A 15,750-nucleotide genomic window follows, 5' to 3' on the forward strand; every position below is an offset into this window, starting at 1 on the left:
GAATTAAATGGAACAAATCACTCTATCTGGAGTCTCATATACACTCCCTGTCATCCCGTGAAGTTCTCAATGTTTGGGTGGCAGCACATGGTTTGAGCCTATGTCGTACGTTTGTTCTTCCTGAAGGCAACTATTCACACAGACAAAAAACAGCATTCCAAAATTCAGGTTATATTTATGTTCAATAATAAACTGTAAGAAATCCATGGCTACTCTTAAGTTTCCAAGGACACAAGTGCTATAGTGAAGAGCTAGAGAGCCTAAGGAAGATGATTAAAACACACCCACCGTGTGAATGTGCTCTTCCGTCATGATGGTAAGGCTTAAAGAACCAAGAGTGTTACCTCCAGAAAGAACATGGACCCAATGTTAGCTAAAGTAATGCTTCTCAACTTCAATCTCCATCTCCAGCAGTGCTGTTGATGAATTCTGTTGAACACAGTACCCAGAGCTATTGAATATGTGGGCATCATCACAAAGCCCTGGCAACATGAGCATTTAAAACACAGACAGGTTCCTCTAATAGTACAGATACAAGTCTTTAACAAAAGCACACACAAACACACTTAAACTTGCCACACCAGATCAATGCAGATGCCGACCACCAACAATGGTCAAACAGTAAATATACCAAGTTGCACATGTATGAGACACCAGCAGGTATTTTCTGCTCTAAAGTGACTTAATATAGAGTTCCTCACTCCTGCCTGAAGATAGTCAAGGTCTTAATAATGCATAATTTGTACAAAGAATGGGGGAACTGTAAAATTATTTTATTCTTCATAGTTCATTAGTAGCAAAATAAAGCAGTATATTGTCCCTAGATCTGCATTAGACTTTTATTGTTTTCTATTGTTTTTTTTAAACATATCTAATCTGCTCTGAAAATGAATAAACAGATAAATAGATACACGTGGACACCATACGCATAGCAACAATACATATAACTTCAAAGGCCCAACAGCTCTGGCACTAACGGGGAAGCTTGATGCCAATGGCCCCAAGAACTTAAGTGTATAAAGACTACCCCTAAGTGAAAACTCTACAAGGAGAACTCATTGTTCAATTGATCATAAAACAACATTCATAATTACGGTAGAGTGGTTTTCAGAATTCACAAAATGCTTTTACTTGGACCAACCCTGGCAAGAAGGCATTACTCTCCTCATTTAGTAGACTGGGAAAATGAGGTTACAAAAGACAGGGCTCCCTATTTTTTTCCCTGGTGGTAAAAGAGGCTGAGGGTTTAAGATCAGCGGCTTAGACTCTACACAGAGGTAGAGGAAAACCTCTAAATATATGTAGGCCACAATCTATCCTCTCAAAGGCCTGGAAAGTAAAAGGGAAGAGAAGGAAGGAGAAGAAGTAGAATTGGATGATACAGGTAAAGTTGAAGAAATCTGGCACAACAACAACAAGATGTTTCTGTCCAACCGATTTCAGAAAACAAATTCTAATACCTCCCTGCAAAAGTTGGATGCATGCGAAGGAAGTATAATTCCACACAAATATCAAACTTAAGAGCCATAAAGCTTTTTCCTCTCCAGTGAATCTAGACAATCTTCTAAGTAGCAAAGCCAGGTGATGGGACAGTTTGGGTTTCTGCAGGATGAGAAAAAAAGGAAAATAAAAGAGGTCCCCTGCTCCAGCTGTAGCCCCCAGGCTGGTATCACATACAAGCACACAGAGAGTTGATGTATCTAGATAACTGCCCCCTTGCTCCCACGCCCTTCCTTCCACAGGAAAAGAAGTGTGTTCAGCAGAATCAGAGCACATGCGCTTTGTTTGTGCTTATTAAATAAGAAGAAAGGATCACCTTCAACGATATTAATGATGGACTGGTAGATGAAGGATGCCTGTGAAAATTCACAACATCTGTTTGCTCCACTCTCTTCTCAGCATGCTGCACCTATTCCTCATGCTTAATGATGCTCAGCCACTCTGCAAGTTTTACGAACAAATGTGTGTTTAGCCACATTCATCATTCTGAATGAGCGTTCTTGATGAAGCCTCCACTGGCCTGTTTCGCTCTTTCTGCTACACTTTAACAAATGACAACTGCTCTGCGTATCTTTCATTTGTTAAAAATAAAAAGCTAAGTGAAAGATAGGCCTGGAGGATTTTTTTCCCCTTCCCTTTGACTCCCCCAGAAATTTTTAGCACACCACCCATTGTATTTCTACACTCACTAGCCATGGTCCTGAAGAGGGCATGCTGGGAGACCTTGCCTAGAATATTTGGGGTCAGAGTACCAGTGGCTGTGGTCCACCTACAGAATCCTACCCTAGCAATGGATTTCTTCTCCTTTCTCTAACCACCTACCACTCTTGGAATCTCTATCACACAGCATGGTATTTAAATATGTGCCTTTCTTTATTCTTTGTTGGGCAAGACTTTCAACTAGTAAGTTATCAAGAAATTAGGAACTACTCTTGTGTTACCAAGAATGCTTAAAACATATTAGATCAGAGAGGAGGAAATAAATATATACTTATTAAATTGAGCAATAGTAATTTTCTCCAGTTCTCTAGAAGAAAGCCAAGATGCCTACTTAGTTTTGACAAATGAAGTGATACTTAGGTTATCACAAACTCAGAAACTTCAAATAAACAGACTCAATTTTTTCACCCCAGGAAAATCTGAACTCACCATTTGAATGAGCCACAGAAACCAGGATAGAATCCAAGAGTTCAAAACAAAAAGTATTATAATATGTTGAGAAGTAATCTTTAAGAATTTATTTTCAAGTGATTGTTTTTATTCCTATCATTTAACCAGAAGCATGAAAAGGAAAAAAAAAATGAAGAAGAAGCTGTTTCCTCTGTATTAAATATTCAGAGTCACTGGAAATCAGTTTAAATTCCATTTCATAAGATAATACGCTTTTCTCTGTATTTGCAGTGCTGAATTTATTGCATTAGTATTTGTATTGTACCTGACTCAGCCTGCACTGCCCAACACTTTACAAATGAAATAACTGTAGTATATATTCCATAAAGCCTCACTATCCTATCATGGATTTTAACCACAGTGGTATCTGGTTTTTCCCCCTCCTCATAATGTTACAAACATTTCAAGGAAAACATTTCAGTCATCAAATTTTGTTGCTTCTCCTTCTCTTAACCTTCTTTAAAATGTCCCATGCAGTGACTGTGGTTTTTATGTACTTCATTAACTGAATTGTTAATACAGTTCCATCTAGTTGAGGAAAAAAATCTTCTGGGATCAGGTACAAAACGCTTTTAGAATGTACCTACCCAACAACAAAGCTAAACCTTAGCAGACGCTGTGAAGAACGGGTCAAAATCATAAATCAAGAACTCTTAACTAGAATACATCAACAATACACAAGTATTTATCAGGTACTACTTCACAGGTTCCTTGAGGACCACAGTCCACCAAGAGTATTGGAATTTCTTGAGCCCTTGGATCCATATATATCACAGGCTTGGTTGGAGGCAGAATAAAAAATGTACAGTAAAAATAGGTATAAATTAATCTTCAACTTGCAACTGATTTTTGTCCATTCTATTTTGTTTTATAAACAAGCAACAGTAAAGATGTAACTACTGTCATGTAGGCAAACATGAAAATGTCTGACATTTTAAAAAAACACCTTCAACCCTTAAGTGTTGGATGCAAACACCCTTCAAGGGCCCACTAAATTCCATCTCCTCCATAAAGACCTTCCTAACAACCCTAGCCCGTGCGCATCATCCTCTTCTCTGAAACACAGGCAGGGTGACCATCTGTGCCATATAATTTAACCCTACCCAGCACAATTGCTCATTGACCTTTTGCTGTATCTTCTCTACAATTATAACATGATTTTACTAAGGCCTCAGATCTCATATTAGACTTCTTTCATATCTCCCATTTTATCTATACTTGGCACTCTGTGAACACTAAGTTATCTATCAATATGGATATCAATAAATCAATATACTCATTTATTGTATCTTACATATCCAGTAAGTTTATGCTTAAGTGTAAGTAGATCTTTATTCTATTAATTCTTTCAACACATTAATTAAGCCCCTTCTCTTGCTTGAGATACTATGAGAGATACAAAGACAAATAAATTCATCTTTGACACCATCTTTGAGAGAAAAACATACATTCAATATCTACTATGACCAATCCCATTAAAAATCAAAGGCTAGAAACACAATAGGAGTTTAAGAAAAAGAAAGAATCATTTGGAGAGAGAAGAAATAAGACTTTCCATCTACAAACATGGCAAATATTTAAAGGACAGAGAATAGTGTTAGCATGTGGAAGACATGGGCAAAAATTTCCAGGCAGAGGAAATAACAGAAGAAAAATTATGAAAGCTCCATCATCTGAAAGAAGAGGAGAAATTCCTCTTTTTAAAAACACAGGATTTAAGCCAGCCTTACAGGCCAGTTTCGAAAATCCTATGGCCTTACCAAAGGCACCTCTTTCTAACTTCTCATTATCATGCTTATTGTCCTTCAGAAACAAGAGAAACATTGCCTATGAGTTCCCAGTCGCACAGAGTCCCAGAGGACAGGAGAAAAAAATTAATTTCCTCTTCTGAATTCTCCTAGATTCAGTGCTTAAACTTCACGACGTGATTTGTTGAGGTCTCAGCTCGAGCTAACTTCCCTCTTTTGCTTGTGGAGGGCTCAGAGCCCGACACCACCTCCAACTCTCTGGAGTTCTATAACCTGTGTTGACTCTTGCAGCCCATTCTGCAGCTGCAGAAAGCCAGCAAAAGCCAATACACGGTCACTCCAAAGGTCTCTGTCTCCAATAGGAGACACAAACCTTTGCGTTACCTGCAGCCTTTCTCAGCCACACTATCCACCCTGGAGAGCATAAGACACTCTTCAGTCAGACCTTAGTTTTTACCATTTAAGTCATCCTGACCCCTCTGTCCACTAGACAGCATGATCTTTCCTCGTTATTCCATCCAAGCACCTCCTAAGAGAAACTATGCTTGAGAATGCTTTTGTTCAAGGTGCTGAGTGTCACAGGTCCACGATATGGTAAGAACACCAATGGCACACTGAAGTCACCTCAACTGAAACTCAGCACCAGACTGCAGTGCCACCTGGGCTCATTCTCTCCTAACTCTCTGACAATGGAAACTCATCATCACTTCTTCTGCAAGAAGTATGTGATTGCAGTGAAAGCCCGGAACCAAAGAATTGTAACAGTGAAGAGTCCTAAAGGGCCTTGGCAATCACTCAGTGTAATCCCCTCATTTTACAGTTGACAAAACTGAGGTCTGAGGCAGTAAAATGGCTTGTTCTAACTTTTAGTTAGAACTTTTAGTTGGACAAGTGAGAGTGAAATCTAGACTTCTGACTCCTAAATTAGTCCTTTCCACAACTACATGGTATTTATCAACCTAAAAGTTGGAAGAACGGAAAGAACAGCAGTAAGGTAGGTTGAATAACACCCACTTAGTCTTCATCCTAAGCCTTCTCTGGTGGCTCAGATGGTTAAAAAAAAAAAAATCCACCTGTAATTCAGGAGACCCAGGTTCAAATCCGGGAAGATCCTTGGAGAAGAGAACGGTCACTCACTCCAGTAGTCTTGCCTGTAGAATTCCACGGACAGAGGAACTTGGTGGGTTACAGTCCATGGGTCGCAAAGAGTGACTGATGCACTTTTTTTTTTCAGTCTTCATCCTAATCCCCGAACCTGTGAATATTACCTTACCTGTGAATATTACCTTACATGTGAATATTACCTTACCTGTGAATATTACCTTACATCGAAAATGGGACACAAATGCACCTGGATTATCCAGGTGGACCCAATGTATTTGCAAAGATCCTTCTAAGAGAAACACAGGAGGTGCCAAAGTCAGAGAAAGATGGCATGATGACAAAAACAGATGGAGTGATACTCTTTGAAGAGAGAGCAAGGGGCCACAAACAAAGGAATGTAGGCTATCACTAGAAGCCGGAAAAGACAAACAGATTCTCCGCTCAGACCCTCCCAACAGAACCAGCCCTACTGACACATTATTTTTAGCCCTGTAAAGCTCACTTTAAACTTCTGACCTCCAGAACTATAAGATAATTAATTTGTGCTATGCCAGTAATCTGTGGTAATTTATTGCAATGGCAACAGGGAAGTAAGCAGGGTGCTACTGTGACAAATAACTAAAAATGTGGAAGTAGCTTTGGAGTTTGACAATGTAGAGAGAGTGGAGAACTTTTGAAGAACATAAGAGAAGAGCTAGATTGCCTTAAGCAGATGGTTAGTAAAATATTAGCATTAGTGAGTCCATTAGTGAGAACTCAGAAGGAAGTGAGGAATGTGGTAGAGAAAACCAATATTCTCTTAGGGAGTTCTTAAACAGTAATAAACAGACTGTTGATAGGAGTATGAAAGTTAAAGGTGCTGCTAGTGAATGCTCAGAAGGACACAAAAGAACACATTATTGGACACCTGAAGAAAGGGGATCATTTTCACATAGTGGCAAAAAAGATTAACTGAATCCTGTCCTACAGTTATATGGAAAACATAACTTGTAAGCAGTGAAGTTCCTATTTAGCTGAGGATATTTCCAAGGAGCTTTCCTGGTGACTCAGATGGTAAAGAATGTGCCTGTAATACAAGAGAACTGGGTTCGATCCCTGGGTTAGAAAGATCCCCTGGAGGAGGGCATGGCAACTCACTCCAGTATTCTTGCATGGAGAATCCCCATGGACAGAGGAGCCTGGCAGGCTATGGTTCATGGGGTGGCAGAGAGTCAGACACAACTAAGCACAGAACAGTAGCATTTCCAAGCAAGGGGCTTCCCAGGTGATGCAGAAGGATGCAGGAGATGTGAGTTCAATACCTGGGTTTGGAAGGTCCCCTGGAGAAGGAAATGGAAATCCACTCCAGTAGTCTTGGCCTGCAAAATTCCATGGATAGAGAAGCCTGGTGGGCTCCAGTCCATGGGGTTGCAAAGAGTTGGACACGACTGAGCAACTGAGCCCATACACAACTCCAAGCAAAATGTTGACAGTGAAGCCTGGTTTCCTCTCAATGTTTAGGGTGACATACAAGAAGAAAAATGTGAATTAAAGAAAGAATTGTTAGGCAAAAAATGACCAAAGCCTGATGATTTGAGAAATTCTCAGACTATTCATATTGCAAAAGATGCTAAAATTGAAGGATATACCTTCAAGAAAGGATGCCCCAGAGAGAAAACAAAGGGTATAACTATATAACCTTTGGCTAGTGCTTCAGGAAGATCAAAAGATCAGAGTATTTAATCACATAGAGGGCTCTTTGAAGAGATTATGCAAGTTTCTGATGAATTCCCATCTCAGCAGAAGTCAGAAACAGAGACAGGATTACCCAGAAAAGATCTGTGGATGACCCTCTTGTCTCACAGAATGAATTCCATAACATACACTGGAGACCACAAGGGTTTTGAGAATGTTTCATCAGCAGAAATACCACCACTTAAACTGAAAGGAAAAATAATATGAACTGAAAGAACTCTGTCAGGCAACCACAATTCTATAGACAAGAGACACACTAATGTAACTACTCAGCTGTAAACACATGCTATCTTTTACGAAAAAAGGAAGGATGACCCAGACAATGGAGCCAAAGGCCTGTAAGGCAGATCCTCAAGCCACAGAGGATTATTCCCAGACCTGAAAACCTAATGGAGCTTGCTCTGCTGGATTTAAAAATTGCTTGGGGATGGTAAATTACTCCTTTCTCCATTTTTGAATGGGATGTCTACAACTGGTAGCGTTTGTCTATCCTGCGTGTGTGCTAAGTTGCTTCAGTTGTGTCCAACTCTTTGCGACCCTATGGACCGTAACCTGTCAGGCTCCTCTGCCAAGGGATTCTCTAGTCAAGAATACTGGAGTGGGTTGCCATGGCCTCCTCCAGGGGATCTTTCCAACCTAGGGATCAAACCCACGTCTCGTATGACTCCTGCACTGTCAGGAAGGTTCTTTACCACTACCGCCATCTGGAAGCCCCTCATCTCTCCTACTACTGCATTTTGGAAGCAGAGAATTTACTTCTAGCTTCACAGGTCCATGGATGGAGAGTAATTTTGCCAAAGAATGGATTCTACTCCAAGCTTCATTCATAGCTCATATAGATGACTGAGGTAATGAAATTTGGTACTTTTGAGCTGATGAGACTTAGATGGTATTTTGGACTTGAGCCTGTAAAAGTTAAGACTTTGGGGGACCTTGCAATAAGGTTAATGTGTTTTTTTATGTGTGGTTGGCAAAATTCTTTGGGAGACAAAGACAGAGTATATTTGTGTTGTTCTGTCCTACTAATTTGTAATAGCAGTGGCAAGACATTAATGAATCAGGGAGAGAAAAGGCAACCCGAGGAGGAGGCCTCCACCGCAAGTGATCTTACTTATGCAGAGATCACAGCCCTTGGAAGGAGGGAGGAACCATCTTTATCTTCCTGCTATACCATCCTAGCAAGCAGAGATCTTGAAACATGAGATGCTCTCCAGAGTGCATTTCATGCCTTAATATCTGGCTGCACTATTTCTTCAAAACTCTTCTTTGTCTTATGCCAGTAAGGTATTCCATGGCATGTCAGAAATAGGATAATTGGTACTTTCTGATTTAAATTAGAAAGCATTAGACAACTGTTTCTATGCTATTTTTGACACAAGAGATTGGATAGAAGATTCCAAAACTAGATATCAAAATGTTCAGATTTCTAAGATATTCCAACAGTTTAGGGGACAAAGGGACCAAATATTTTACAATGAGACTGCTACAGAAATTCTGTGATATGTGCTCACCTTATTTATCCAGGAAACTAGAGAAAATGTGATGATGTATTTGGCATCTCAGAATCAAAGTTCATAAAAAATTCAGGCATCTGGAGACAAGACTCAGATCCCTGATATACATGAAGATCAGTAAGAAACCTAAGGTCAACTGCAGTAGACTAAAGCAAAAAAATAGGTATCTCTACTCCTAAGTATCTGTTAGGTTCTTGGAGCATTACACAGACCATTTTGCTCACAGGAATCCCTCAGCAGAAGGTACAAAGAGGTTAGACACATTTTCCCTGGTAATCTTCATAAACAGGTAGGTGGCTGGGCTGAAACCCCAAAATACTTCCCAATCTACCATGCTGCCAAATAACTGGATCCAGTGATAAGTGATTATAGAATATTTGTGATGAGAAATATTTGGAAGGAGAAAAGCCTTTTGATTGAACACAGGCTGAGTAGACACTCTTAAAGGCAATAGCGAGTAAAATTATTTTCGTGATAAGCAATCAAATAAAGATGAGATATGAGTCAGTTGACATCTCTCAGCAGCAAAGGTTTTGCTTATTCAAAAATGTATGAATTATATATTTAACATTTAGTCAGTAAGCATTTATTTTATAGGCCGATTGATGAGTTAGTTACCAACCAAAATACCTAGGTGGCATGAGTAGCAAAGAACGCTCCTGCCAATGCAGGAGACATAAGAAACATGGGTTCGATCTCTAGGTCAGGAAGATCCCCTGGAGAAGGAAATGGCAACCCACTCCAGTATTCTTGCCTGGAAAATCCCATGGGCAGAGAAGCCTGGCAGGCTACAGTCCGTGGGGTCACAAAGAGTCAGACACGACTGAAGCAACTTAGCAAACATGATTTAACAACCAAAATAACTTAAAAACAAAGAACTTAGGGAAGAATTGATCAATTTAATCTACCTGAATCTTCCTTCTGGAAAACCTAAAATGATGAATGAATTCTTGTTTTACTAACATATCCTAAAAAATAAAAATAAATAAATCTATTTTTTTCTTTAAAACTGACACAATTGACCTTGAAAGTTGATTTAGAACAGCAGGATGGAGTAAAAAAATAAAGTGGAAAAAGTGACTTTGTTTGCTTGTTTTTAATGTCCTATACTTTTTCATTTTTTTTTACCCTTTGAGGAGTGATTTTTAAAATCTGTGTCTCTCAGAATTGACATTAGTGGAGAAAAGTTGAAGGCCACAGACATCCCACCAAAAGAAAGAAGAAAGTTCTCATGACAGCCTTTCATCAGTGGCCCAGCTGCTTCTTGAATTGCTTACGGCTCCAACTAAAGATGAAAAACTGACAGGGGTAGCATCAGATGGATTCCTTCTTTGGGATGGGGAGCTCGAAAGGATAACCTTCTAAGTCCTAACTTAGATGTCTGTGATTCTTGGACCATTACCTCACAGAAAGGGCTCAGCAGACCATCTAATGTCATTTGGCTCAAACAACATCCACAGAACGCTCATTTCACCGGGACTAACTTTGGACTCTAGTACTAGAGGTCACCTTGTCACAGGGATTCTAGGTGACACGGGTTCTCTAAATATAATGGAACGAGTCCTTCAACTTGGCTGGCCATGGCACCTACCCCTGCAGGCTGAATGGCAGGGCCAGCTGACCCCCAAAGGCTTCTGCCAGCCCCATATTTCCACAGCTCCACATCTCACTTATCTGTCTGGCTGAGTAAATTACTACAAGAAATACCTCCCTCAAAGACCTATAATAAAAAGAGATTCAAGAGGACAACGGCGAAGTGGAGCAGCATTCATGAGAACTCTGAGATGAAAATTCCCAGTCGACCTTAATGCTGGAGAATTTACTTTAGGATGTAAAAATAACACGTACTGCTATATTTCTTCACTTTATTTGCTCTCCTCTGCAGAGATTACTGCTGTGTGCGCAGCGTCGGAAGAGTGGAGAAGGTCAGGTTGACAAAACTTCTTGGTGGGGAATAATCTTTAGCCCTCCAAGTATATGCGCCTCACAACTTCTAGGCCACAAAAGCAAACTCTGGTTTGGAAAATGCCAAGTCTCATCTCCAAGGAAACTCAATAACCTCCAAATGGCCCCAAGATCACATTTGTGTGGTTATAACAAACCGTTAAAAACATTTAGGAGTAATTCAGATCGAAAGAGCTTTCAAGGTTATTATTATTTTTTTCTTCTCAGTTTTGGCAAAGACAATATAAACCTCAGTGAAGAAAACGTCGGCTAAAGAAAATAGGAAAATGATAAAATTAGACCTAGTTGAACTTGCTTTTCATCTACCAACAACATCTTAAGAAAATAATAATATTTATGCAGCAAAAAGATATTTCATAGCTTCTCTACAGAAAGAAATTTTTCCTATTTTCAGGCTTGAGATAATTTGGGTCAGTTCTAAAGAATCAAGTCCCCCCCACCACCACCCCCTGCCAAGGAGTAATGTTTTCTCGAACAAACATGAAAACAGTTTGTGCAGATTTCAAAGGAGATGGTATGGGGCACATAAGGAGCTCTATTTAACACATCAGTCCCAAGACTGTATTTAAAAGCCAGAAATGAAAACGGGTTTGAGGAGTGTGTGAGTAAAGTTACTGTGTTCCCCGAAAATAATTGCCCATCAACAACGCCAGCTCTTCGTCTACAGTTCTAAGAAAGTCCAAACCCTCCAAAGAATCCCAGGCGAGCCCAGAATTAAGGCCCCACTGCAGAATGTTACAACAGCTGGAACACCAAAGATCACCATCTTTCAGACCTCATATGAAGCCACAGCATGATAAACAAATTCAATAAAATTACGAATTGGCAAACCGTTTGCAACAAATGTTATTTCCTGGATAACAAGATGGATAACGTACATTCTGCAGCATATGTGAGGAGTTATTGAAAACAGATGTAAATGTTCTCAAACTTGAGTCTTTCTTTGGCACAAATCTGAATACGTTGATTTTACACTTTGCTTTACAGCAGTGCCCCCAGAGTGCCTCAGATAGTAACCCTTGGAGTGAAGAGAAGACTTTCTAGGAAGATGTGTCTGCTGGCCTTCCTCATTTCACGATACTTGTGATGGGGAGGGTAGTTGGCCCAAAAGCCTTTCCATAAGGTAGCCAATAAAACTGAATCCTCAATGAAAAAGCAAAAGCAAAGATGAACTGCAAATGGGGGATTGTAATTATATTTAAATGACCCCAGTTAGAAATGTCCTCTGCTAACACACTTATCCTTTAAAGAATGCTCATGACACCCTCCACTCCCACCCCTCCACTTCAAAACCAAAACCCCTTCCCCTTAACTAAGTACCACATCCATACTGAACCTTTTGTTTTTCCCCTTACCTGCTCACCCCCACCCCTGACTTGCTTGTGGCAAAAGCAACCATGTCACTATATTGTACCTGCCACACTATCAAGAATTTTCTAATTGTAAGGAAAACAGTCTCCTGAGCACACACAAAAACATGCAATGTGCAATCATCACATTTTGGAAATGGGGGCCCAGAGAGGTATTTTCCATGAAAAGTAATTTACATTTTTCAGCTACAAATGCATCTTTTCTTCTAAGAAGAATCATCTGTACAACAGATTTGTATCTGAAAATAGAAGGCTGGATTTATGCAAAAATGATCTCAGGGGATCATCGCAGAAACACAAAAAAAGTAATTTTCTGCCAAAATTATGCGGAGCACTCACAAGAGATGTTTTTCAAATATGACCACTAAACACATAAAATACACAAATGAAATGGAATTAATACAAACCAAGAGTTCTACAGCGATCTTAAAGAGTGTAGGGACGTCAGACACACCATCAGAGTAAGATTCTTGAGTTTAAATATTATAGAAATGTCAAAGCCCATAAATTTCACTCTACAAAGAAACTCTTTTGCTTTCACAAGGAATGGCCTCTCAAGTTTGCTGCCAGTGTATAGGACAGGAAAGTTAATTCTCTAAAATTCCCAAATTCTATTAATCTTCCCAAATATGAAATTGTTACTATCATCCCCAGAGGAGATGAGTGAATTGAACTCTGAAACTTTCAAGACACTAATTAAAAGAAAGTGCCACAGGCCAGGCATCACAAAACACTAGGAACCTGAACCAGCCAGGTAAGGTACCCTGACACAGAAAATGACCTAGGTCATTTACGAATCAAACGACGGGATTGAGGACATTTTTAATTTCACTACTTTTTAAAATCAGGGATCCCACGTAACTTTCTGTGTGTGAACAGACATAGAAAGTCGAATGGAAGGAGCTCTGAGTTCTTAGGACCAGGCTTGCACTCAGCTAGCACTTAACTTTAGGCAATTCATTAACCTTTCTGAGGTGTCGATTTCTTGGTCTGTGAAAGAAGAAAGCTACCCAAAAACATCTCTCAAGACTCCTTCTAGCTTTAATAGCTCGTGTGTAGTAGATAAATCATGGTAGGATTAAGCAGGAATCACCCCTGAATAATTTTGGAGGAGGTCAAATTCCACCTATGTTATAAGAATGAACTGAGAATCACTTCAGAGGCCCCCAAAAGTCATATGGTACTTTTTCTTCTACCGGAAGATAGGAAATAAGCTCCATTTTATAGACTAGAAAGGGAGCAGGAGACAGAGAAAGTCCCACCTCCATCCGTCTTCACTTTGACATTCCACATGCAGCCGCTGTTTATGTTGGCTGTCATCCCTTGATTTCCACTCCAGTTTGCAGCACAAGGATCACTGGGTAACCTCCGCCTTCAAGAGTCTTACGAGCTCTCAACCCCCAGGCCAACAGTGCCTATGTATCTGGCGGGCTCTCCCTGACAGTCTCTAGCACTTGGCAAGAGAAGATCGAAAAGATGCAGAATAATGTCAACTCGAATAGTCATCCGTTAGGGGAATGGTTCTGTTGCTTACCACACAAGAGTAGGTTATGGTTTCATATATCTCGTTCAATGTGCAATAGATATTTTTTTCAACCATTCATATTAAACTGGTGTAAATGTTTTTATTCCTTGCCACATTTCTGGGTGGTAAGCTCAGGCTCTCCCAGGAATTTGTTTGCTTTAAAATGCCATGCATCTCCAGGCAGCCTTACCTCATAAAAAATGGGCATGTCTTCTAAATGAATTTCCCCTTTTTTTGCAGTTAATAACTAACCCATGCAGCAGAAATACACCATGTGTGAAGCCCTGTTTACTATAGGTGGTAAATCACGTGCCTAACGTCCTGTAATTCATTCTGAATACTGTGACTCCATTCACTGTAACAGGGTTCGCCCTGTGCTGGCAGGCATTAATACCACCCAAAGCTTGTGGGGAATTTGACTCTGATGCAGGGTCTTATCCTAGGAAATGCTTTTAAATTGGGGTGGGGGAGTAGAAAGGAATTTTAAGGAAGTGCCACACCAATGTGCACTTTGGAACAAAGACTCTGTTACCCTCCCGAGACCCTTGCCCTCCAGTGGCCCCAGGAGAATGCTCAAGCTTGGGTGGCGTCAGCCCTGGCCTTTTGTGCCATTTGCCCTAGTGTCCATCCATCTCACCTCTCTAGTTTTTACCACTCTCCAAAACTTATACTCAGCCAGGTAAAAACTCATTTCCCAAGGTATCAGGTGATAGCCAAGGTTTTAAGAATGTTTGCTTCCTTGAAACAGCATCTAGCTGATGGGAGCTCTCAGGTGTAAAATATCTTAGTGTGTTCTCAGTAGCTCAGTTGTGTCTGACTCTTTGCGACCCCATGGACAGTAGCCTGCCAGGTTTCTTTGTCAATGGGATTTTTCAGGCAAGAACACTGGAGTGGGTTGTCATTTCCTACTCCAGAAAATCTTCCCAACCCAGGGAAGAATGCATACTTCCTTGAAATAGCTTCTTGCTGATGGGAGCTCTTAGGTGTAAAATATCTTTAGGGCCCCAAATTATTGACATGTACTATGGCACCTCAAGTTCCTGGTTACTCAGATGGTAAAGTAATCTACCTGCAATGCAGGAGACCCAGGTTTGATCCCTAGGTAGGGAAGATATCCTGGAGAATAAAATGGCAACCCACTCCAGTATTCTTGCCTGGAGAATCCCATGGACAGAGGAGCCCAATGGGCTAGAGTCCATGGGGTCACAAAGAGTTGGACATGACTGAGTGACTAAACATTTGCACTTTCGTGGCAGCTCACTAGAGCAAGTAGGCCACTTAATTCACCCCATGTCATTATCCTACTTACTTTACCAGCCATAATTCTGTGTCTCTAACATAAAACCTTTAGAGATTCAGCAATCAGGAGCAACGTTTCCATACCCCTCTACTGGATGGTAAGAGGTTCAAACTCTGCCTTTCATCCAGAGTTAATTGTCTGGCTCTACAATCTCTCTTCTCAGTAGTGAAGGGGCTTGAGGCTCACATTTATTTAAAGAGAACAGGCTGGGGAGAGAGGGAAGCACAAACCACTCAGTCCTAAAGGAAATCAGTCCTGAATATCATTGGAAGGACTGATGCCGAAGTTGAAACTCCAATACTTTGGCCAACTGATGCGAAGAACTGACTCACTGGAAAAGACCCTGATGCTGGGAAAGATTGAAGGCAGAAGGAGAAGGGGACGACAGAGGATGAGATGGTTGGATAGCATTACCAACTCAATGGACATGGGTTTGAGTAGGCTACAGGAGTTGGTGATGGACAAGGAAGCCTGGTGCGCCACAGTCCATGGGGTGCCAGAGTCAGACATAACAGAGTGACTTAACTGAACTGAAGCACCTCTGAGACATCAAGGCATCCTTGCTTCTCTCTCCTTGCCTGCGGGAGTAAGAATCAGGGCTTCCCAGACTACTTTTAGGTCTTGCCATGTTTTCCAGAATCCTTTAGACCACAGTTTAGTGACTTTTCTCTGTAAAGGCCCAGAAAATAAATATTTTAGGCTCTGTGAACCATAGTAGCATGAAATCAGACACAGACAACAAACTAACCAGCACTCATGGCCCTTAAAACTTTATTTATGGAAAAAGGCCATGACTTGCTGAACTCTCACCTAGACCAGT

General features: G+C 40.6%; 1 protein-coding gene across 2 annotated transcripts in view; it reads right to left on the reverse strand.

Moving 5' to 3' along the window:
* Positions 1–15,750, reverse strand: part of LRMDA (leucine rich melanocyte differentiation associated) — a 1,316,517-nt gene that overhangs the window by 897,937 nt on the left and 402,830 nt on the right. The window lies entirely within an intron of this gene.

Source organism: Bos grunniens, chromosome 28, assembly GCF_055505025.1.
Source record: "Bos grunniens cultivar Pamir isolate PY7600 chromosome 28, Bosgru_T2T1.0, whole genome shotgun sequence".
Lineage (NCBI taxonomy): Eukaryota > Metazoa > Chordata > Mammalia > Artiodactyla > Bovidae > Bos > Bos grunniens.